The sequence below is a fragment of the Hibiscus syriacus genome, unplaced genomic scaffold (assembly GCF_006381635.1).
Source record: "Hibiscus syriacus cultivar Baekdansim isolate YM2019G1 unplaced genomic scaffold, ASM638163v2 tig00110483_pilon, whole genome shotgun sequence".
NCBI lineage: Eukaryota > Viridiplantae > Streptophyta > Magnoliopsida > Malvales > Malvaceae > Hibiscus > Hibiscus syriacus.
In genome coordinates, this window is record NW_024062759.1 from 1,466,753 (window position 1) to 1,485,232 (window position 18,480).

Here is an 18,480-nt window from a genome sequence, read left to right on the forward strand (position 1 = left end):
GTAGAGAGACAGTACTAGCTAAAATGTTTACAGATAGCTTTCAAAAAGAAATCGATGAGACAGAGCAGGAAGCAGAAAAATGAAATAAATCAGAGTGAAGGAGACAAGGGAAACCGAACCACCATTCAAAATCTCATGACTCAATCAATCAAAGATTAGGGTTTTGAAAATTACCTCAAATTAATTTACTTGGTACGGCATAAAACAGGTAGTAGACCAGAGTGGTATATGTGGCGGCGCTGTATGTATCAGAATAGCTTAGGAACTTCTAAAGGAAAATTTAGGGGGAAAAAGAATTTTTTATTATATTATTTTATTTGGAATGTATTTTGGGTAAATGATCTCTATAGTCACTAAATTTGGCATATAATATTTTGAGACATATTCTTTTAACAAACTACCTCCATAGTCACTATAAACTTGATGTATAATTTTATTCTAAATGTACTTTTAGGTAAACTACCTTTATATTCACTAAATTTGATATATAAATTTTATTTCAATATTATTATTTTTATCAATTTAGTTTCAATAAAATCATAACATGAGCTAAATATTTTGTATAATGATACAGTTAATCCTCATTATACATGTATTCTATTAATTTAATTTTGGGTAAATTATATAGATGATCATTAATATTTGAGATAAATTTTATTTTTTCTATTGATTTTTTAAAATTTATAAATCGATCACTAATGTTATTGATTGATTACAAATTACAATCAATATTAATAGACGTTAGTAACCGTTATTGTAAGTAACGAAATGTTAACGTGACACGTTAAACGATGATGGGGTATTCCTTAGCGTCGCTTCACTTATAACGCTTAGGGTAATATCTATACATTTCAAAGTATTTTGCGGCTTATTATTGTTATTATCGGAGGAAGAGCTCTCTCCACAGCTTCCGCCGACAGTGCTTGTTGTGCGATGAGAGGCAAAGGAGATCCCGTTTGTGAACCGGTGCTCATCGAAAGAGACAGATTGTGAAGCACCGCCGTTGTTTTTGGGTTCGGCTTGAGTCGGTGCCGGTTGGTTCCTTAACCAAATCTTGATCATGGACAACCCGATGGAGCTACTACCGCCGTTATTACCGGTGTTGTTGTTATTGTCATCTTCTCCGTTACTTGTTCTTGTATTTGTTGTTGTGTCTTGTGACGGGAGCTGTAACATGTAATCTCCGGTGAAGGTATTACAACCATGGAGATTGTTACCGAGGAAGTTTTCAAGCTTTGGTTCTTTGTTTTGTTTATTGCATGAACTACTACTACTTACGAACATGGAAAGCTCCGAGCTTGCCTCGTAGTTTCCATCTGAGTTCATACCTAAACCCCTGGTATTCCAATTTGCAAGAAGAATCATTTTTTTAAACATGATTAAGACAACAACAAATGGATAGGTTTAACAAAAGCAAACCAAACAAAACTTGGGATTGAGTGTTTCTATAGAAGGCTTTAAGTATGCCAAATGGGGGAGGGAGATTGAGAGGAGGAGCAGAGGCGAGATCAAAACACTCGCCGCCGCCAGACACATCGAAGTTGAAACCGAGACGAGGGCCTGCGATTGAAAGTAATGATCAACCGATTGTGAAGGGAGCTCTTGAGATGACAAAGAAAAGGCTAACCAGTTGTTCATGAAAGCCATAAGAACTAAGTGAAATATTACTCTTCTTTTAGGTGCAACAGTAGTGGTGAGTGAGCACAAGGAGCTGTGGAATTAGCTCATGCATGAAACTAGTACTACTAGAGGCACAAGTTAGGTGAGCTTCCTTGGAAAAGATAGAAGAGGAAAGGTTAAAACAATGAATAGAAGTAAAAAACTATAATATTAAGAGTTGCAGCTCCTCTGGCTTGTAAGTAGGGAGGAGAGGAGAGAGAAGAAGAATGGAGAGGAAGACAAACATTTTGTTCTTTATTTTTTTTCTTAAATGCTGGTAAAAAGCTTTGGAAAGTCAAATGTGTGGAAAAATAGTGCCACATCATCTGTTTAATGTGTCAAATTAACATTTTATTATCTACAATAATAGTTGTTAAAATCTGTCACAAGTGGCCATTTGTAACCAATCGATAATGTTTGTGACTTATTTATAACTTTTGAAACATAAGTGAAAAACAAAATTTACCTCACACATTAGTAACCATTTGTGTAACTTACCCTTTAATTTTAATTAAATATTTATTTCGTGCACTTAGCCAAATTAAATATTTATTTTATGGTTGAAAAGAAGTATATTTATTTCGTGAACGTCACGAAGAATTCTATTATGATCGGAGGATATAGGATTCAACTAGTATTTAAACCTTTGTTTGATTCAAACATCGCAATCCATGTCATGTATATAAATAAGTAGACTTTCAATCATTAAATATAGGTTAATAACAAATACGGAAGATGTATGTCTGATATACCAGCCAGCCAGACATGAAAATCGTGTTGAGGCAGCTTCATGGGAATAGCAGGCAATTTGATTGGAAGGCAGGCAGAAACAACCACTACAAATTATACTTATGCAAAGCACAATTAATGAGCATGGTCTGGATGAGCATTTGCTTATACTTAAGCTCACTAATTAAGTGAACTACCTGAGTACATATTTCTTGCCAAACACTCAATACATAATCCCAAGACGTTAAAACTCGAGTTCGGTTCCAACATTAGGCAATCCTTCCGTAGTCCTTTCTTCCATGAGAACCTGGTGGAATATTTGAGACGGGATGGCTGGCCCTACGCCCTACAGTAACAATCCTGGGGTTGAGTAAAAAACGGAAACACTTCATTCTGTCCCCCAAGTTATCCGACAATAATTATATAGTTCCGACACGGGTAGGTCTATGAAATTATTCAGCAAAGTACGAGGTGACTAAAAGTAATTTGATGTTGTAAAGTTAGGAAGTACCCCATGGCATGCCATTACTGAACGTAGGAGATCGTGGCCCCCAGAATTATAGATAGGATGGAGCTGGACTTTCATGTGATTCCATTCGCTACCCCGAGCACCAGTGGATCTGCCGTGATTGATCCGCTGAACAGTTTTCTGCCCCAAACGGTTAGGTGAATTTTGTGTCGTATGTGGCATGAAGTGAGAATGCTTCAACAAATAATGAGGATATCCAACATGAAAATCATTAACTGAAGAAGGGCTACCCGCTTCTACATGCGGAAATCCTACAGGTACATTTTGTCTGTGTACTCGAACAAAATAGAAATAAGTCTAGAACAGTGTGAACACTTCAACGAAAGACAATAGCTCTCGTCTTGTTAGTCTGAGATATCTGACAGTACAGTGCATATCCATCACTATAATGCACAACTCATCTTGGGCAGCGTTAATCATGCGGACCACAAATGCTAACAATAAACTTCACTAGGGAAAATAAAAGGCATACATATAAGCAAAACCAAAGTCATCTCGAAAGGCAAATGAAAAATAAGAAGGTTATGCAATTACCTTTGAATTGATAAATTTGAGCTTGTGGTTGAGGGAAGGTTGAATCTTCCAATTCCAACAGGTGAATCAGCTGAACCAATATGCATTCCTCTGTTAAAGTCAGCTGATAAGTAGCTCTCTTCTGATCCATCCTCTTGTAGAAGTAGTTCATCACTAGGGTGAAAACAAACACGAGATCTTGTAAGTTACAAGTTCATAGAATAAAAATCACAGCAAAAAGTCAATGGAGAAATGAATACGCATTCCATTTTAGAAGCACCTAAACAATTTCTAGGTTGAACTTGTCTTAGGTATATGCACTTTCTAATGAGAACTCTTTTTCGGAAGCAGCGAGAGCCAAAGGTTGCGACTAGAGCTGATTTCAGGAGTATCATGAATTCCTGATACAGAGCACATAATTGTGGACAACAACCAATATAGCATAACTGATAAAAAATACCCACGGATATGTTATAGGCTAACCAAGCAATCAAATATTGAGCCAATAGCCCATTATTTTGTGAAAATAAAGCCCTTGATGAGTAGTTTGAACGTAAAACAAAGCATCCAAAAGTATGGCAACCTATGATAAGCTGTGAAACTATTTGGAAGAACCACTTATGCAGCACAATAAAATAAGGGAGAATATTGGTATGCTACAAAGAACACAAAAGGATAAAAAGAAAGGCTGCTATAATACACGGAAAACATCAGTATACTGAAGAATATTCATCCTTTAGGCAGTGTGCAGCCGAGGCCCGAGAAGGCAGCTGAAGCTGCAGGGCCACATGCTGGACACCAACTAACCTTTGAGAGGGTAAAGAAGATTAAAGACCATATTGACATGGTTGACTGCATGTCCAACTGACAAATTTTTATATAACAAAATTAGTAACACACATACACAGCTAAGACAAGTATATCTCAATATTTGATAAACATGAGTTTAGACCCCTTTTCATGGTTCCATACTCACCTATAATTTGGATCCCAATCTCCAGGATCAAGCAATGGCAAGCCTATGACTGCCTTGAGGTGCTCTGTGCTATGCAGTTGCACATTAGAACCAAGTCCTATGGAGTTGGGTAGTCTGTAGCCATTCCAATGCCAACTAGCTGTTGGTTCCAATTAGATTTGTTAGAATTTGACGTATGTGAGAGGGGAGACCACCGACCACAGAGATGCCCCTCAGCTTGGCTAGAAATGGTGCCATAAGTTACTTGTCCTTGGCAGTTTGAAGATGATGAACTCTCTTGCGATGGGAACTTCCAGAATATCCCAACTTTTTCTTTGATTAAACTGGCAGCTGTAGCCATCTTACTTAAAGATCCCTGACAACTGTTCTTGCAGGAGAAGTAGGACCATAACGCCCAGGAGAACCTCTGGAAACTTGCTTGACTGTAGGAGCTTGGGGAGTAAATGTGAGGACTAGTGCCAAGAGGAAGTGGTGCGAAGTTTCCAAACTGATGAACTCACACCGAGTCCTGCCCCCTGAGAGTACTGCATATATCCATCTAGCATCAGGACTACTTCCAAGCATTGATGCAGCGCTGCGGATGCATGTTCATTGCAGATGGACCAACAGGTGAATAATATGCAAACATATTACTATCTCCATAACTCCCGTAGCTGCTTCCAAGCCCTGTATTATCATATAGCTGCCATGACTTCCAATACTGCCATAGATATTTGCATGAGCATACGGAACCATATGGAAATGTGGGCTGTTATGAAGGGAACCATTCCTGTTTTGAATCTATACGATGAAATATACACCAGCATAAGACTACCATTAAAATAAAGCAGAAAGTCAACTAGTATAGAAATAAAAATGCTGATCTTAGGAAACTCAATTAGGGGAAAGACCGGCTGCAAACCAATGCCTCCACCAGGGTGATGGTCGACCTGATGTTTTGAGCAACAGGCTACCAAGAAAAAGGCAGATATTAGGAAAGTATTGCTTCCTCTTTTCGTTTTTTCCCTTAAATAACAGATAGTGTATCTGGGGAAAGACCGGCTGCAAACCAATGCCCTCCACCAGGGTGATGGTCGACCTTGATGTTTTGAGCAACAGGCTACCAAGAAAAAGGCAGATATTAGGAAAGTATGCTTCCTCTTTTCGTTTTTTCCCTTAAAATAACAGATTAGTGTATCTTTTTGAAAAGCTTGTAATTCACAAGAACAGAATGCTACGATTATAAAAAAAGCTTAACCATGAGAAGACCAATAAATCCCAATCTTTCACACTGGCCAAAGAATTCTTACGCTCGCGTACACAAAAAGGACATTGAAATTTTATCAAATGATTGATAAGATTTGATTTTGACATTCACTTTATGACAATATTAAAATGCTCGAATATTACCCTTACTAAATTTATTTTGAATCGAGTCCAGTGATGCTGATGAAGATATCATATGAGATTAACTAGGACTACAATGAAAATAAAAATAAAATAAATAATAATAATTAAAGTACTAAGTTAAAAATATTGAAACTAAAGAGGTAATAATAAAATATAAAATAAAATAGTGACCAAAATAAAGAAAATTAAAATTATAGGATTAAAATATAAAATATAAAATATCAAAACTAATGGTCTCTTTTGTCGGTGCCCCCTTGGGCTACCGAACCCTCAATCTTGGCCCATCACAGGCTTTCGAATCGAGTTCAATTCGAGGGGACACACTTTCTTATATCATTGTGGAGGTGAAAACCTCACGAGGATCATAAGGCGTGAGCCCAAGGAGCGTTTCACTATCCCGCACGGAGGTGAAAACCACACGAGAGAGTAGTTACTTACTCATACTTAAATAGGGCGGAGCGAGGTTTTAGCTCATGTTATGCAAATGCAGTTGTGCAGTGTGTGACGAAAAGCGAAAACAAAGCAAACAATACTGAACAGAAAACTCAAGACCTTGAACAATTATTTAATCTGAAAACATTAGCAAACAAGTCAGTACAACTATTTAGTGGTTAAACAAATTAAGAGTCAAAATGCAAACGATTGGAGTAAGAATCGATTGCTTCAAGGTATGATAGATCGGTTCTTCTCGATAGAAAATAGTTTAATATTATTATGTTTCATCCAAAATTTCTAAAAATATTATTTTAGGGAATCTTAAATTAAATTAGACTCGAACTTATACATTTTATTGCAAAGACAATCAATTAATCAACTAGGTACCGATTTAGGGCGTTGTGGCGGTGCTAATCCTTCCCCCACACGTAACCAACTCCCGAACTAAAATTTTGGTAACGTAGACCCCAAGTTTGTCTCTTTAATTAAAATTAATATTTTATTAAAATGACAGATTTATTTTTGGGTGCCCAATCACACCTTAATCAATGATTGAAGGCGACTTCTCAAATCACGTTTTATCACAAATTGGTTATTCCAAGATCATATTTGAAACGAGAACAACCTTTACCCCCACTCGGGTAAAAGACCATTTCGACAGCTTGGTGACTCTACTGCAGATTTTTTTAGAGTCGAACCATTAATCGATTAATAAATTGTCTTTGCAAATAAAATTACAAGTTCGTACTAAATTGGTTTTTAATCCCTTGTTTGGTTTTAAATAAGTTTTATTTGTATTTTGAATCTTCAGTTGTTTAACCACTAAATAAGATTTGATATTCCCTTCAGAGTAAGTGGAACAAGTCTGCCCCGATTCAATTGATCAACCTCCTTTAGATCTGATATTCCCTTTAGAGTAAGCGTACACTCGTTTTTCGATATTACTAATAATATTGTTATAATATTATTATTAACAATAACAATTTATTAATATTATTATTTTACATATTATAATAGGCTTAGCCCAAAACCCAAGCCCAAATACAAATTAATCTCGGAGCCCACTAACTCGAAGGTCCAAATCCAGACAACCCAGTGCAGAACCGGCCCAACAAACCCGATCCAGTTGCAGCTAGGGTTTCTAAACCCTATCTCCAGCCGCCAACTCCTCACAACCATTGGATCTGGCCTAGATCCAACAGTCCAGATCTTTTCTAGCAAGAATCCTATGGTTCACCAACCCTAGAGCTATTATGGCACTGCCTCCAACTGCTACCTCCAACTTGCTACTGTCATGACGTCATCGCCGCACTGAAGGCTCCAGAAGAACGAAGAGAACCACACAACTCATCGAAGCTAAGGTGAGTCATCATCGTAGATTTGGTGACTCACCAAAATGAACGGTTGTCCGAGGCCTTCCAAGGCCTATAAAAAGCCTTGACGAACCTACAAAAAAAGAGAGCATCCATATGAGAGGAAGCAAAGGAAAAACAAACAAAACCGAAAGGAAAATAAGAGAAAAAAATTACCGAGGAGCTCAAACGTCGCCGGAAACCATCGTTAACCGAATGTAAAATTTCAGATCTAGTCCGATTGATTATCTTTTAGCGAAAAACTTCGGATTCGGGTAAAGGGTTAATAGATCTACTTTTTGAGCTATTTTGATTTTTTCCGACCGTGAATAGTGACTGGAGCTCCCTCCGATGAGGGAGTTTAAAGAGAAAGGAGAGCTTTTCTCTCCTTAGAGAGAGAAGCAAAAGAGGAAAATGGCCATTTAAAGCCTATTTATACACTCCTCAAAACTACATCGTTTTAGGTTTTTATAATTGATAAATCACGTCTGTGGTCCCTGTATTCTGTAATCTTCCATTAGAGTCACCGAAATCAGGTTTTTATATCTTTTAATTTTGTCTTCGCATTTTATTTATTTTTATTTTAGTCATATATGTATCCTAATAATATATATTAATGTTTAAAAATAAAATATTAAATAATTAAAATAATAAAGTTCTAACATTATTAAAGTAATATAAAAAATAGAAAGGTAGAGCACTATTATGGTGGATGTTCCACTAACTTTTGCCCATGTTTATTAATTTTTGCGAAATTTTGTCATGTTCTCACGTTTTTTTGTTTTAATTAATTATAATTACATTATTTTTTTAATAAGACACTATAATTATGGATGCTCCACTTTAAAATGTATTACACTAACTTTTGCTCATGTTTATTAAATTTTGTCATATATTTTATGATATTTTTAATTAAGATCATTAATTAAGATATTTTATAATTTAATTAATAAGCTTTAATATTTTAATTTTAAATAATATTTTAAGATTATTTACATTTATATTACTTATATTACTTAATATTTTGAATTAGGATAATGAGTTTTGATATTTTATATTTTAATCCTATAATTTTAATTTTCTTTATTTTGGTCACTATTTTATTTTATTTTAAATTTTATTATTACCTCTTTAGTTTCAATAAACTCATTGCTCTAATTCGAAATATTAATAAATATAAGTAATATTAATGTAAATAATCTTAAAATATTATATAAAATTAAAATATTAAAGCTTATTGATTAAATTATAAAATATCTAAATTAATGGTCTCAATTCAAAATATCATAAAATGAATGACAAAATTTAATAAACATGAGCAAAAGTTAGTGAAATACATTTTAAAGTGGAGCATCCATAATTATAGTGCTCTTATTAAAAAAAACAAAAATTAATGTGATTATAATTAATTAAAAACAAAAAAACGTGGGAACATGACAAAATTTGGCAAAAATTAATAAACATATGCAAAAATGAGTGAAACATCCACTATAATAGTGCTCTACCTTTCTATTTTTTATTATTACTTTTAATAATGGTAACACTTTATTATTATTATAATTATTTAATATTTTATTTTATTTTTAAACATTAGTATATATTATTAGGATACATATGTGACTAAAATAAAAATAAATAAAATGCGAAGACAAAATTAAAAGATATAGAAACCTGATTTCGGTGACTATAATGGAAGATTACAGAATATAGGGACCACGGACGTGATTTATCAATTCTGAAATTACACACTCCCTCCCTAAAACGACGTAGTTTTGAGAAATATATAAATAGGCTTTAAATGGCCATTTTTCCTCATTTTCCTCTTTTGCTTCTCTCTCTCTCCTCTCTAAACTCCCTCACCGGAGGAAGCTCCGATCACTGGCCGATCACTATTCCGACCACCGCCAGTCACTATTCACCGCCACCGGTTACCATTCTGGTCACTATTCACGGTCGGAAAAAATCAAAATAGCTCAAAATGTAGATCTATTAACCCTCTACCCGAATCCGTTCTTTTTCGCTAAAAGATAATCAATCGGACCAGATCTGAAATTTTACCTTCGGTTAACGATGGTTTCCGGTGACGTTTGAGCTCCTCGATAATTCTTTTTTCTCTTCCTTTCCTTTCGGTTTTGTTTGCTTTTCTTTATGTTGTTTTTCCTTTGCTTTCTCTCGTATGGATGCTTCCTTTTCTGTTGTTTTTCCTTTGCTTCCTCTCGTATGGATGCTCTTTTTTTTGTAGGTTCGTCAAGGCTTTTTATAGGCCTTGGAAGGCCTCGGACAACCGTTCATTTTGGTGAGTCACCAGATCTACGATGGTGACTCACCTTAGCTTCGATGAGTTGTGCGGTCTTCGTTCTTCTGGCGTCTTCAGTGCGACGATGACGTCATGGCAGTAGTAAGTTGGAGGGAGCACCAGAATAGCTCTAGGGTTGGTGAACCCTAGGATTCTAGCTAGAAAAGATCTGGACCGTTGGATCTAGGCCAGATCCAACGGTTGTGAGGAGCTGGCAGCTGGAGATAGGGTTTAGAAACCCTAACTACAACTGGATCGGGTTTGTTGGGCCGATTCTGCACTGGGTTGTCTGGATTTAGGCCTCCAGGTTATTGGGCTCCGAGATTAATTTGTATTTGAGCCTGGGTTTTGGGCTAAGCCTGTTGTATTATGTAAAATAATAATATTAATAAATTATTATTGTTATTGTTGAATTGTCCGTCCAGCTCAGTTGGTAGAACGCAAGGCTCTTAACCTTGTGGTCGTGAGATTGAGTCCCACGGTGGGCAATTCATAATTGTCGGAGGTCTTTCACGGAAGTTGCTCTCAACCTAACGTTGGGGGCAACCTACTACCCTACCTCCCCATTACATATGGGAATATGGTCAACTAATTATTATTGTTATTGTTAATAATATATTAATAATATAATAATATTATAACAATATTATTAGTAATATCGAAAAACGAGTGCCGACAAGGCTGACTTCAGTGTTGTTGTTTAGGGTTGCTTTATGGTTTTCTAGTTTCTGTAAGGGGTGTATTTGGGTTTTGTATTTGTTATGTAACTTCTTTTGTGATTAATGAAATCTTAAGGCACTCTTTTCCTCCTTCCGCTGATTAAGGAGCTTCTCTACGAGCTCCATTAATCAAGAAGGGAGTTTTTAACGAAGCCTTCAATTCTTATTAAAAAAAGCATCAAACTAGTCAAATCTAATGGAGTGGGAAGAGTTCAATAGGGTTTCTGAAACAAGTATAAGAAAACTTTAATGTTATAGCGTATTATACATACTTTGAATTATGTTAGAAGACAAATAAAAAAGGGATCAAAGAAGGTCGGCAATAATAAATATTATTCAAAATGGAGTACAAAACACAATAAATTAAAGTAACAGTGGTGATATCAACCAGGAACCACATGACAAATCCACACCATATAAGGTCAGGTTCAGGATTATGGACTTCGGGTGATGGTTCATAGTTTGGGTTCAGTATTTATACATAACTGAACTCGTGAGGTTCATTATAGACCTGAGGATTGGTTAGGTCAACTAAAATTTGGCTGAAGTTTATTCATCAAATTTCATTTAGAATGACATTGACATGAGAAGAGATTCTACGAGGAAGGAAAAACACCATGATACAGCAAAAGACAAAAGCAGTAAGTAAAATCAACAGATAGAAAATAAGGCCAAATTCATGCCAAAGGATACTGGTATCCAAGAAGAACTTCAGGAGATCTATAATATCGGCTCTGCAGAAAAATAAAGGAAGTACAGCTGTAAGACCCTCCTGAACAAGTTAAGAATGAACAGCATGAAAGTAGTAGCTACAGGTGGAAACCTGATATAGGAATAAACAGTCCGTTCTTCCATGCAAGCAGATCCGAAGTCAATTATTTTAATTTCAGCTGGCTTGACACTGTTATTTCCAGGGCAGAAATATCAAACATCATTGAAAAATAAAATATATTACAAATTCCTAGTCTGGAATAATCTTGAAAAAGAAACTCGCCTCGTGCATAAAAGAATATTTTCTGGCCTAAGATCACAATGAAATTATTCCGGCATCTTTTAATAAAGCCAGTCCACGTAGAATCTAAATAAAATCAAAAGGTTAGGATGAGCTCAAATGACAACTGGAAGCAAATGTTTACAGCTAGTCCGATCATTATTCAACTCGAGCCAAATTCAGCTCTAAGCAAACTGCAAAACCTGTTTTGAAAACAGCTGAACAATGCTCAATGACAAACCCCTGAATGATTTATCTTGATGAGTTCATACCTAGATCAGGGGGAAAATGTCAATAAAATGCTGCAAAACCTATAAGAAAATATCTATGATTAAAGGAAATTCACAAATGATGAATCTTCTTTCTTTGAAATACTACAAATTATTCACAGATTTGTATCAAGAAGTTCAAAACAAATGCACAAATGACGTTGGTATACAAAGCAATCATAATGCAGACAATGTGATGCTTGTCTTCTGGATCATACTTTTTGTTTAGCTGCAAAAAGCAACAACTATGCAAACAAAATGGTGTTTCACAACTGGTATTTTCAAGAAGAATATATACAGCGTAAGAAAATCACCGTTGTCAAAATAGAAACTTCAACCAGTGCCTGCTGTTGGTAAGCAGGTTGGTTTTTATTATCTTCACAGCAACAAACTTCTTGTTTCAGGAACCCAGCATTTAGCAACCTGCCTGAAAGTCCCATGACCAAGAACATCTTTGACATATCTACATAAATCATTAACATGAGTTAAAGCTACCTTCAAAGCTTAGTTTAAGTGAGAATAGACAACCAGAAATGGTTTTAAGCTACATTGACATATCCATGAAGCTGCCAAGAGACTGTCGCTGGGTTGCTCTTTAATGGCAACGAAGGAATTGATGAAGTGCATAGAAGGGGATTGAAGGGTGGTGTTTAAAATTGATTTTAAAAAAGCCTACGACACTGTCGACTGGAATCTAATATTGAATGTTTTAGGCAATGGGTTTTGGGACAGATGGATATCCTGATATCGAGATGCATTTCACCAGCTTCGTTCCGTTTTGGTCACGGTTCACCTACAGAAAGCTTTGACATAGTTCGCGGACTTAGACAAGGTTGCTCCCTATCACCTTTGTTGTTCAATTTGATAGGGGAACTACTCAATCAGATGTTGAATAGAGCAGTGGAAGTGGGGCTGTTTAGAGGCTTTGAAATCGGCAAAGGGGAGCATCCTTTCATGCTTTCGCATCTCCAATTCGCCGATGATTTGATGATATTTTGTGATGCCTCTCTAGGTCAAATCAAGAAGATAAAAAGGATACTTCGAGTTTTTGAGATAGCCTCGGGACTACAACTAACTTGAAGAAAAGCAAGCTATGTGGAATCAACATGGAGAATGAGGTGCTGGAAGATTGGGCAGCTTCAATTGGCTTGACAAGCGATTTTCCTACCGAATACTTAGGCCATCCCCTCGGTACAAGGAAGAATTCATACTCTTTGTGGGAACCAGTTGTTAAGAAGTTTCAAGACCGATTTTCGAGTTGGAAATCGGGCTGCCTATCCATAGCTGGCAGGTTAGTATTAGTTAAATCGGTGCTGAACTCTCTTCCCCTATATTTCCTACCAATGTTCAAGATGCCAATAACAGTATACAAAAAGTTAAGTTCCTTAATGGCCAATTTCTTGTGGAGGGATCCGATTAGAGAAGAAGCATTCATTGGGTAAGCTGTCCAATGTGTGCGAATCAAAGGACGGGGAGTTTAGGGTTCCTAAATCTTGATTTTCTAAACCGTGCATAGGCAAATGGGTGTGGAAGTTTGCGAGCGAAGGGATAGCACATGGAAGAGGCTATCTGCTCTAAATACAACTTAGGGAGTGGGGTTATGCTCCCTAAGAAGTTTCGGTCACCACCGGCTTTTTGGTTATGGAGGGATGTCATCAATTCTTTCTATTAGAATGACGAGATTGGAAACTGCCTAAGGAGTAATTTCAGAGAACAAGTGGATAATGGTGAATCAATTTTGTTTTGGGATGATGTTTGGTTAACGGATGCACCCTTGAAGAAGAGGTTCCCAAGATATCGCTGTCGTGGAATAAGAGTCGAAGAATTTCGGATTTTGGAACAAAAAAAGGGTGGGGTTGGGACTGGAATATCCAACATCGTAGGAGGCTACAGAATTGGGAAGTCTCACAATGGGAGGACATGATTTTATTGCTGAGCAGCTTTAGGTCAAGTGACAGAGAAACAAATTGGTTGTATCGGTCAGGGAATGGAGACAGTTCGTTCACAGTGAAGTCAGTGGGAGCCATCCTCGCCAAAATGAGAACCAACCAGATTGAACGGAGTAGGTATATTTGGATGGGAATCACTCCTCCAAGGGTGGACGTTTTTCTATGGCAGGTGGTAAATGGGAGAGTTGCTGTTAAAGCAGAATTAATGAAGCGAGGTGTAAGGGCAGTTATGGATTCTTTATGCTCGTTATGCAAGGAAGAAACAGAGACTGTTTATCATCTTTTTTTAAGCTGCAAGGTCACAAGGGAAGTATGGAATCGGATTAGCTTCTGGGGAATTCAACAGTGTTTCAAGGTGATATCTCTTCTTTTCTTATTCATGGCATAATGATATAAAGGCTAAATCAAGTGAATCTGGAAATTCATTCTGTTTGTTTGTGTGTTGGTCTATATGGAAAGCCAGGAATGAAATAATCTTCGGAACAACCATATAGATGTTGTGTTGTTGTTTTTCCTAACAAAGTAACGCTTAGTATCATGGTTTAAAAGCATGCCATCCTTCAGTAGCCATCTCTTTCAACAGTTTGGTCAGTGACCCTTCGCTGGCTGACAACGTGATAGGAGCTACAATCCAAAATACGGTGATTGAGATTTGGTCTCTACCACCGCCTGGGTTCATCAAGGTAAATGTGGATGGAGCTACGAAGAACTCTTGGGAAGGAGGGGGTATTGGCAGTTTATATAGGGATCAGAGCAGGCACTGTCTAGCTACGTTCTCTAAGGCTGTTGGGGAAGGACCCCCTTTTGGCAGAATTATTAGCTATCAAACAAGCATCTTGACGTTCTTAGACATGGAAGTTAGCAAGAACAGGTTGATTGTGGAGAGTGACAGCACGATGCAATAGGTGAATAAAATGTCCTATATTATGTTCGCTACCCTTTATGGAATTGGTTAGAGGCATTGCAAAAATGTTAAGGAAAGGTCATCGTACTTCGTTGTGTTAGGAGGAGTGTTAACGCGAAAGCGGACGAACTAGCAAAAAAGGAATAGGGTAGAAGAGTCTGTTCTTTATGGATTTGTGTATTATTGGGAGGTCTTTTTTGAACTCATTTGAATGTGGTCCGTTCTTATTAGGAGAGTTTAAAGGATGATATTGTACTTCAACTTCTTGTATGGATTTAAGATGGTATAAAATCCGAGGCACTCTTTTCCTCCTTCCGCTACTTTTCGATACTGACAGTATTCTAAAAGCATAAAGGGGTTTTTAATGAGACCTCCAACTTTATCCCAAAAAAAGCTGCCAAAAGACAGATCCATGAAGTTGGTCCATTTTAGTTTGGATCCACAAACTACCATCACAGAACAATGGAAGACTTAACAAAGAACATAACTATCTTTATTCACCAAGAGGAAATCTAAAAGCACATGTGAGGTCAATTCACAAAGAAATTACAAGAAATGCTTCAAAAATATAGTTCATATTGTCCAGAAAAATCATAAAAAGTAGCAACAAACCTTCTCTGTGTTTCTAAATTGATCAAGACAAAGTTCACTGTTAGAATAAGATCTGAGTTCACATTGTCATAGCCATCGTTGAGGACACCAACAGATGGGCTAGTCAAAAACCGCTTTGGATTCAGTTCTTTTGAATATTTAAATTGTGAGTTGCATATTTGGTACGTTTCAATTATGTCCTTTGTCAGTCTGCCACCACTGTACAGTTAAAGCGACATGTCATCACAAAGATTTGCCTTATAGCCCATCAATTCTAATTATTTAGTGTTTAATCTTATTGTTTCTCAAACATATTCAGACATTAAAACATAAATGTTGACAATAAGGCAAGAAAGGAGAACATTATGCACAAGGCAAAATAGAGGTATTTTACAATAGATCATTAAATGACTAGGAGAAGATCTTTATTGGTAAGGATGGTGTCAAGACAGAAGTTAACAGCCCAACATGCAAGTGACAAACAGTATCCATACCCCATTAAGACTCGTATTGTTCATGGATTCTATGCTCCCTAGTTTAGCTTTCTCATCATAGTCAGGGTAGATAGAATGTGGGATCTAAAACCAATTTGGTAGTCTCAATATGGTAATATCAGTATCGATACAGTGTGTTCTTCTACCAGGATCCAAGTTGACCACCTACTCTGCTTAAGCATACAGGCCTCACACATTATACTAACCAAAATAAGAGTAGCATTCCCCAGTCACGTCCAAAGCTTTCTATAATGCATTTGAAACTAGTGAAACATTTAAGATTTTATAACCCCTGCACATGGATAAAAAATAAGGGTCTGTCTCATTTGACCTCTACATTGCTTATATGTTTATATATGTTTTCTCTTATGCTAAAGAGAATCACTGATGAAACCACAACTAAAACCAACAGAATATCACTTAATCCATAACAATTCAAACTCAAACCCAATTCAAAATCCCCTAATTTTTCAACACATCGCAACATGCCAAAGAACTATCATTCAAACTTTTGAACTAAACAGACAATTAGGTACGAAAACTTACAGGCCTCCTGACAAAAACACGCAGTTTTCTATCAGCTTCTTTCCAAGTAGAAAACGGCCTAAAAACCAGCTGCCTCGGCCTCCACCGAATCGCAGAGCCTTCATCGGAGCACAATTCCGAGGTCATCCGCGGCTCTCATTGATTACTAGGACCAACTTCGTCCATGAATATCCACCATAAAGAATCAAACGTTTTCTAACCCCAAAATTTACTATTATCCCCAATAGCTCCATTAAAAAGGAAATCACGCAAAAACACCGTAAAGTCAATAAAACCCCCAAATTTCATCAACAATCGAATTGCATTTTCCAATCTAAGATTGAAACTTTAGTTATTTTGCAAAGAACCCACCAGCTAACCCAAATCCCAATCTTCGTTTTTGAAAATACTTTCAATTCTATCATTCGAAGTCTAAAAACAGAAGAATAAATAATCTGGAATCCCAGCCGGATCCAAAGATGATATAAAAACAACCCAAATTTATATTAAAAAATAAAAAACGATTTAAGTTTTTCACAGAATATAAATAAAACCCAACACATGCAAGAAAAAGAAAACCACACACGTATATTAGAAACAAGTACTGCGATAAAAGAAAGATTAAAAGATGAAGAAAAAGATGGAAACAGAGAGTTTTTGGTCTCATTACAGAGGCACCCCGCTCCTTGCTACCGACCAATGTGAGTTTTTTTTTTTTATACCTCTTTTTAGAACTTTGAGGTGACTGGCGTTGAAACACTCTACAGTGGCTTCTCCTTTATTTATTTATTTATTTATTTATTTATTTATTTATTTATTTTGTGAATGTGCTTTTGGTAGATGTTTTCTTAGATTTTTATGTCTTTTATTTGGCAGTAAATACAATGTATTTGGTATCTATTTATGTACCTGATTCGTTTAAGTTGAGGAATATAATGATGGTTACAAGCTCTACCTATGTATCTAAAAACAATATAAAAGATATCAAGATAATAAATATTTTAAATTAATTAAAATATATATGAACCAAACCACTTCAATGAGTCAAAGACTTATTATTCTCTCTAAAAATAATGGGTCTAAATACTGATAAGACTATAAGTGTTTATTGTTAATTATTAGAGATATTAAATTTTAAATAATTATATCTGTAAGATGTGTATTGTTATCAATAATTAAAAGATTATAAACATATTTTATAATCATCTCATACTAGGTCCCTTAAGCAAGGTTAGTGGTTCGAAAATCCTGGCGTTTGCGAATGGATAAAACTGAGTTGGGAGGGTCGTCATCTCCTTTGCAGTATCCGATCTTGATTAGTCGATTAATAGATCAGATACCCAGTGATTAATTCAAAAAAAATATTAGAAATATAATAATTAACAGTTATTGATGAAAATATCATACTATACATTAAAAAAATGAATATTTAACTTTTTTAAATATAGTCCACTTAACACGTAATTGATTTATTACTTTAACAATTGAGCTTTTTTAGCTCTGAAAAATGAAAATCGAACTTCGTAATAAATGACTTAACAGTTGTGCAAAAGCCAAGTTGCACTAAATGTTACATGTTGCACACTACTAAATAACAACTGTATAACATTATATTTGACTTTTAATTATTATTATTTATTTTATGTTTTAATGGTAATAAATATGAGAATTTAATTTGTAATGTGAAATTGTATTAATAAGATTTTGTTATATGTGATAATAGATCTTAATCATTTATGAATAAAGATATAGTTGACTTATAGATGGATATTTAGAATATTCTTTAGTCATTTATAATATATATATTTTATAAATATAACTGTTTGAACTTAAATTTTCTAAAAATGACAACAATTTTTTAACCACTTAAATTGTTCGATGAATTTGATATAAATACTTCTTAGGTATCTTATTCTACTTAAGTGTAAATATAATAAAAAAATTATATGATATTGATTTATCAAATTTAAATAACTTGATTTACTTTTAAAATATAATTTTATATTAAATTTAAATTATTTTTTTATCAATTAAATGATGATTACAAATAAATAAAATTAACTCTAATTGAAATATCTTTCATTCTTTCATCACCAACCCCATCAAATATATTGAATGCGTAAGCCTCAAGGCATTGATATATATATATATATATATGTA

General features: G+C 35.5%; 1 pseudogene; it reads right to left on the reverse strand.

Moving 5' to 3' along the window:
• Positions 1-2,380: 2,380 nt before the first annotated feature.
• On the reverse strand, positions 2,381-16,894 carry LOC120129235 (annotated as a pseudogene).
• Positions 16,895-18,480: the final 1,586 nt, after the last annotated feature.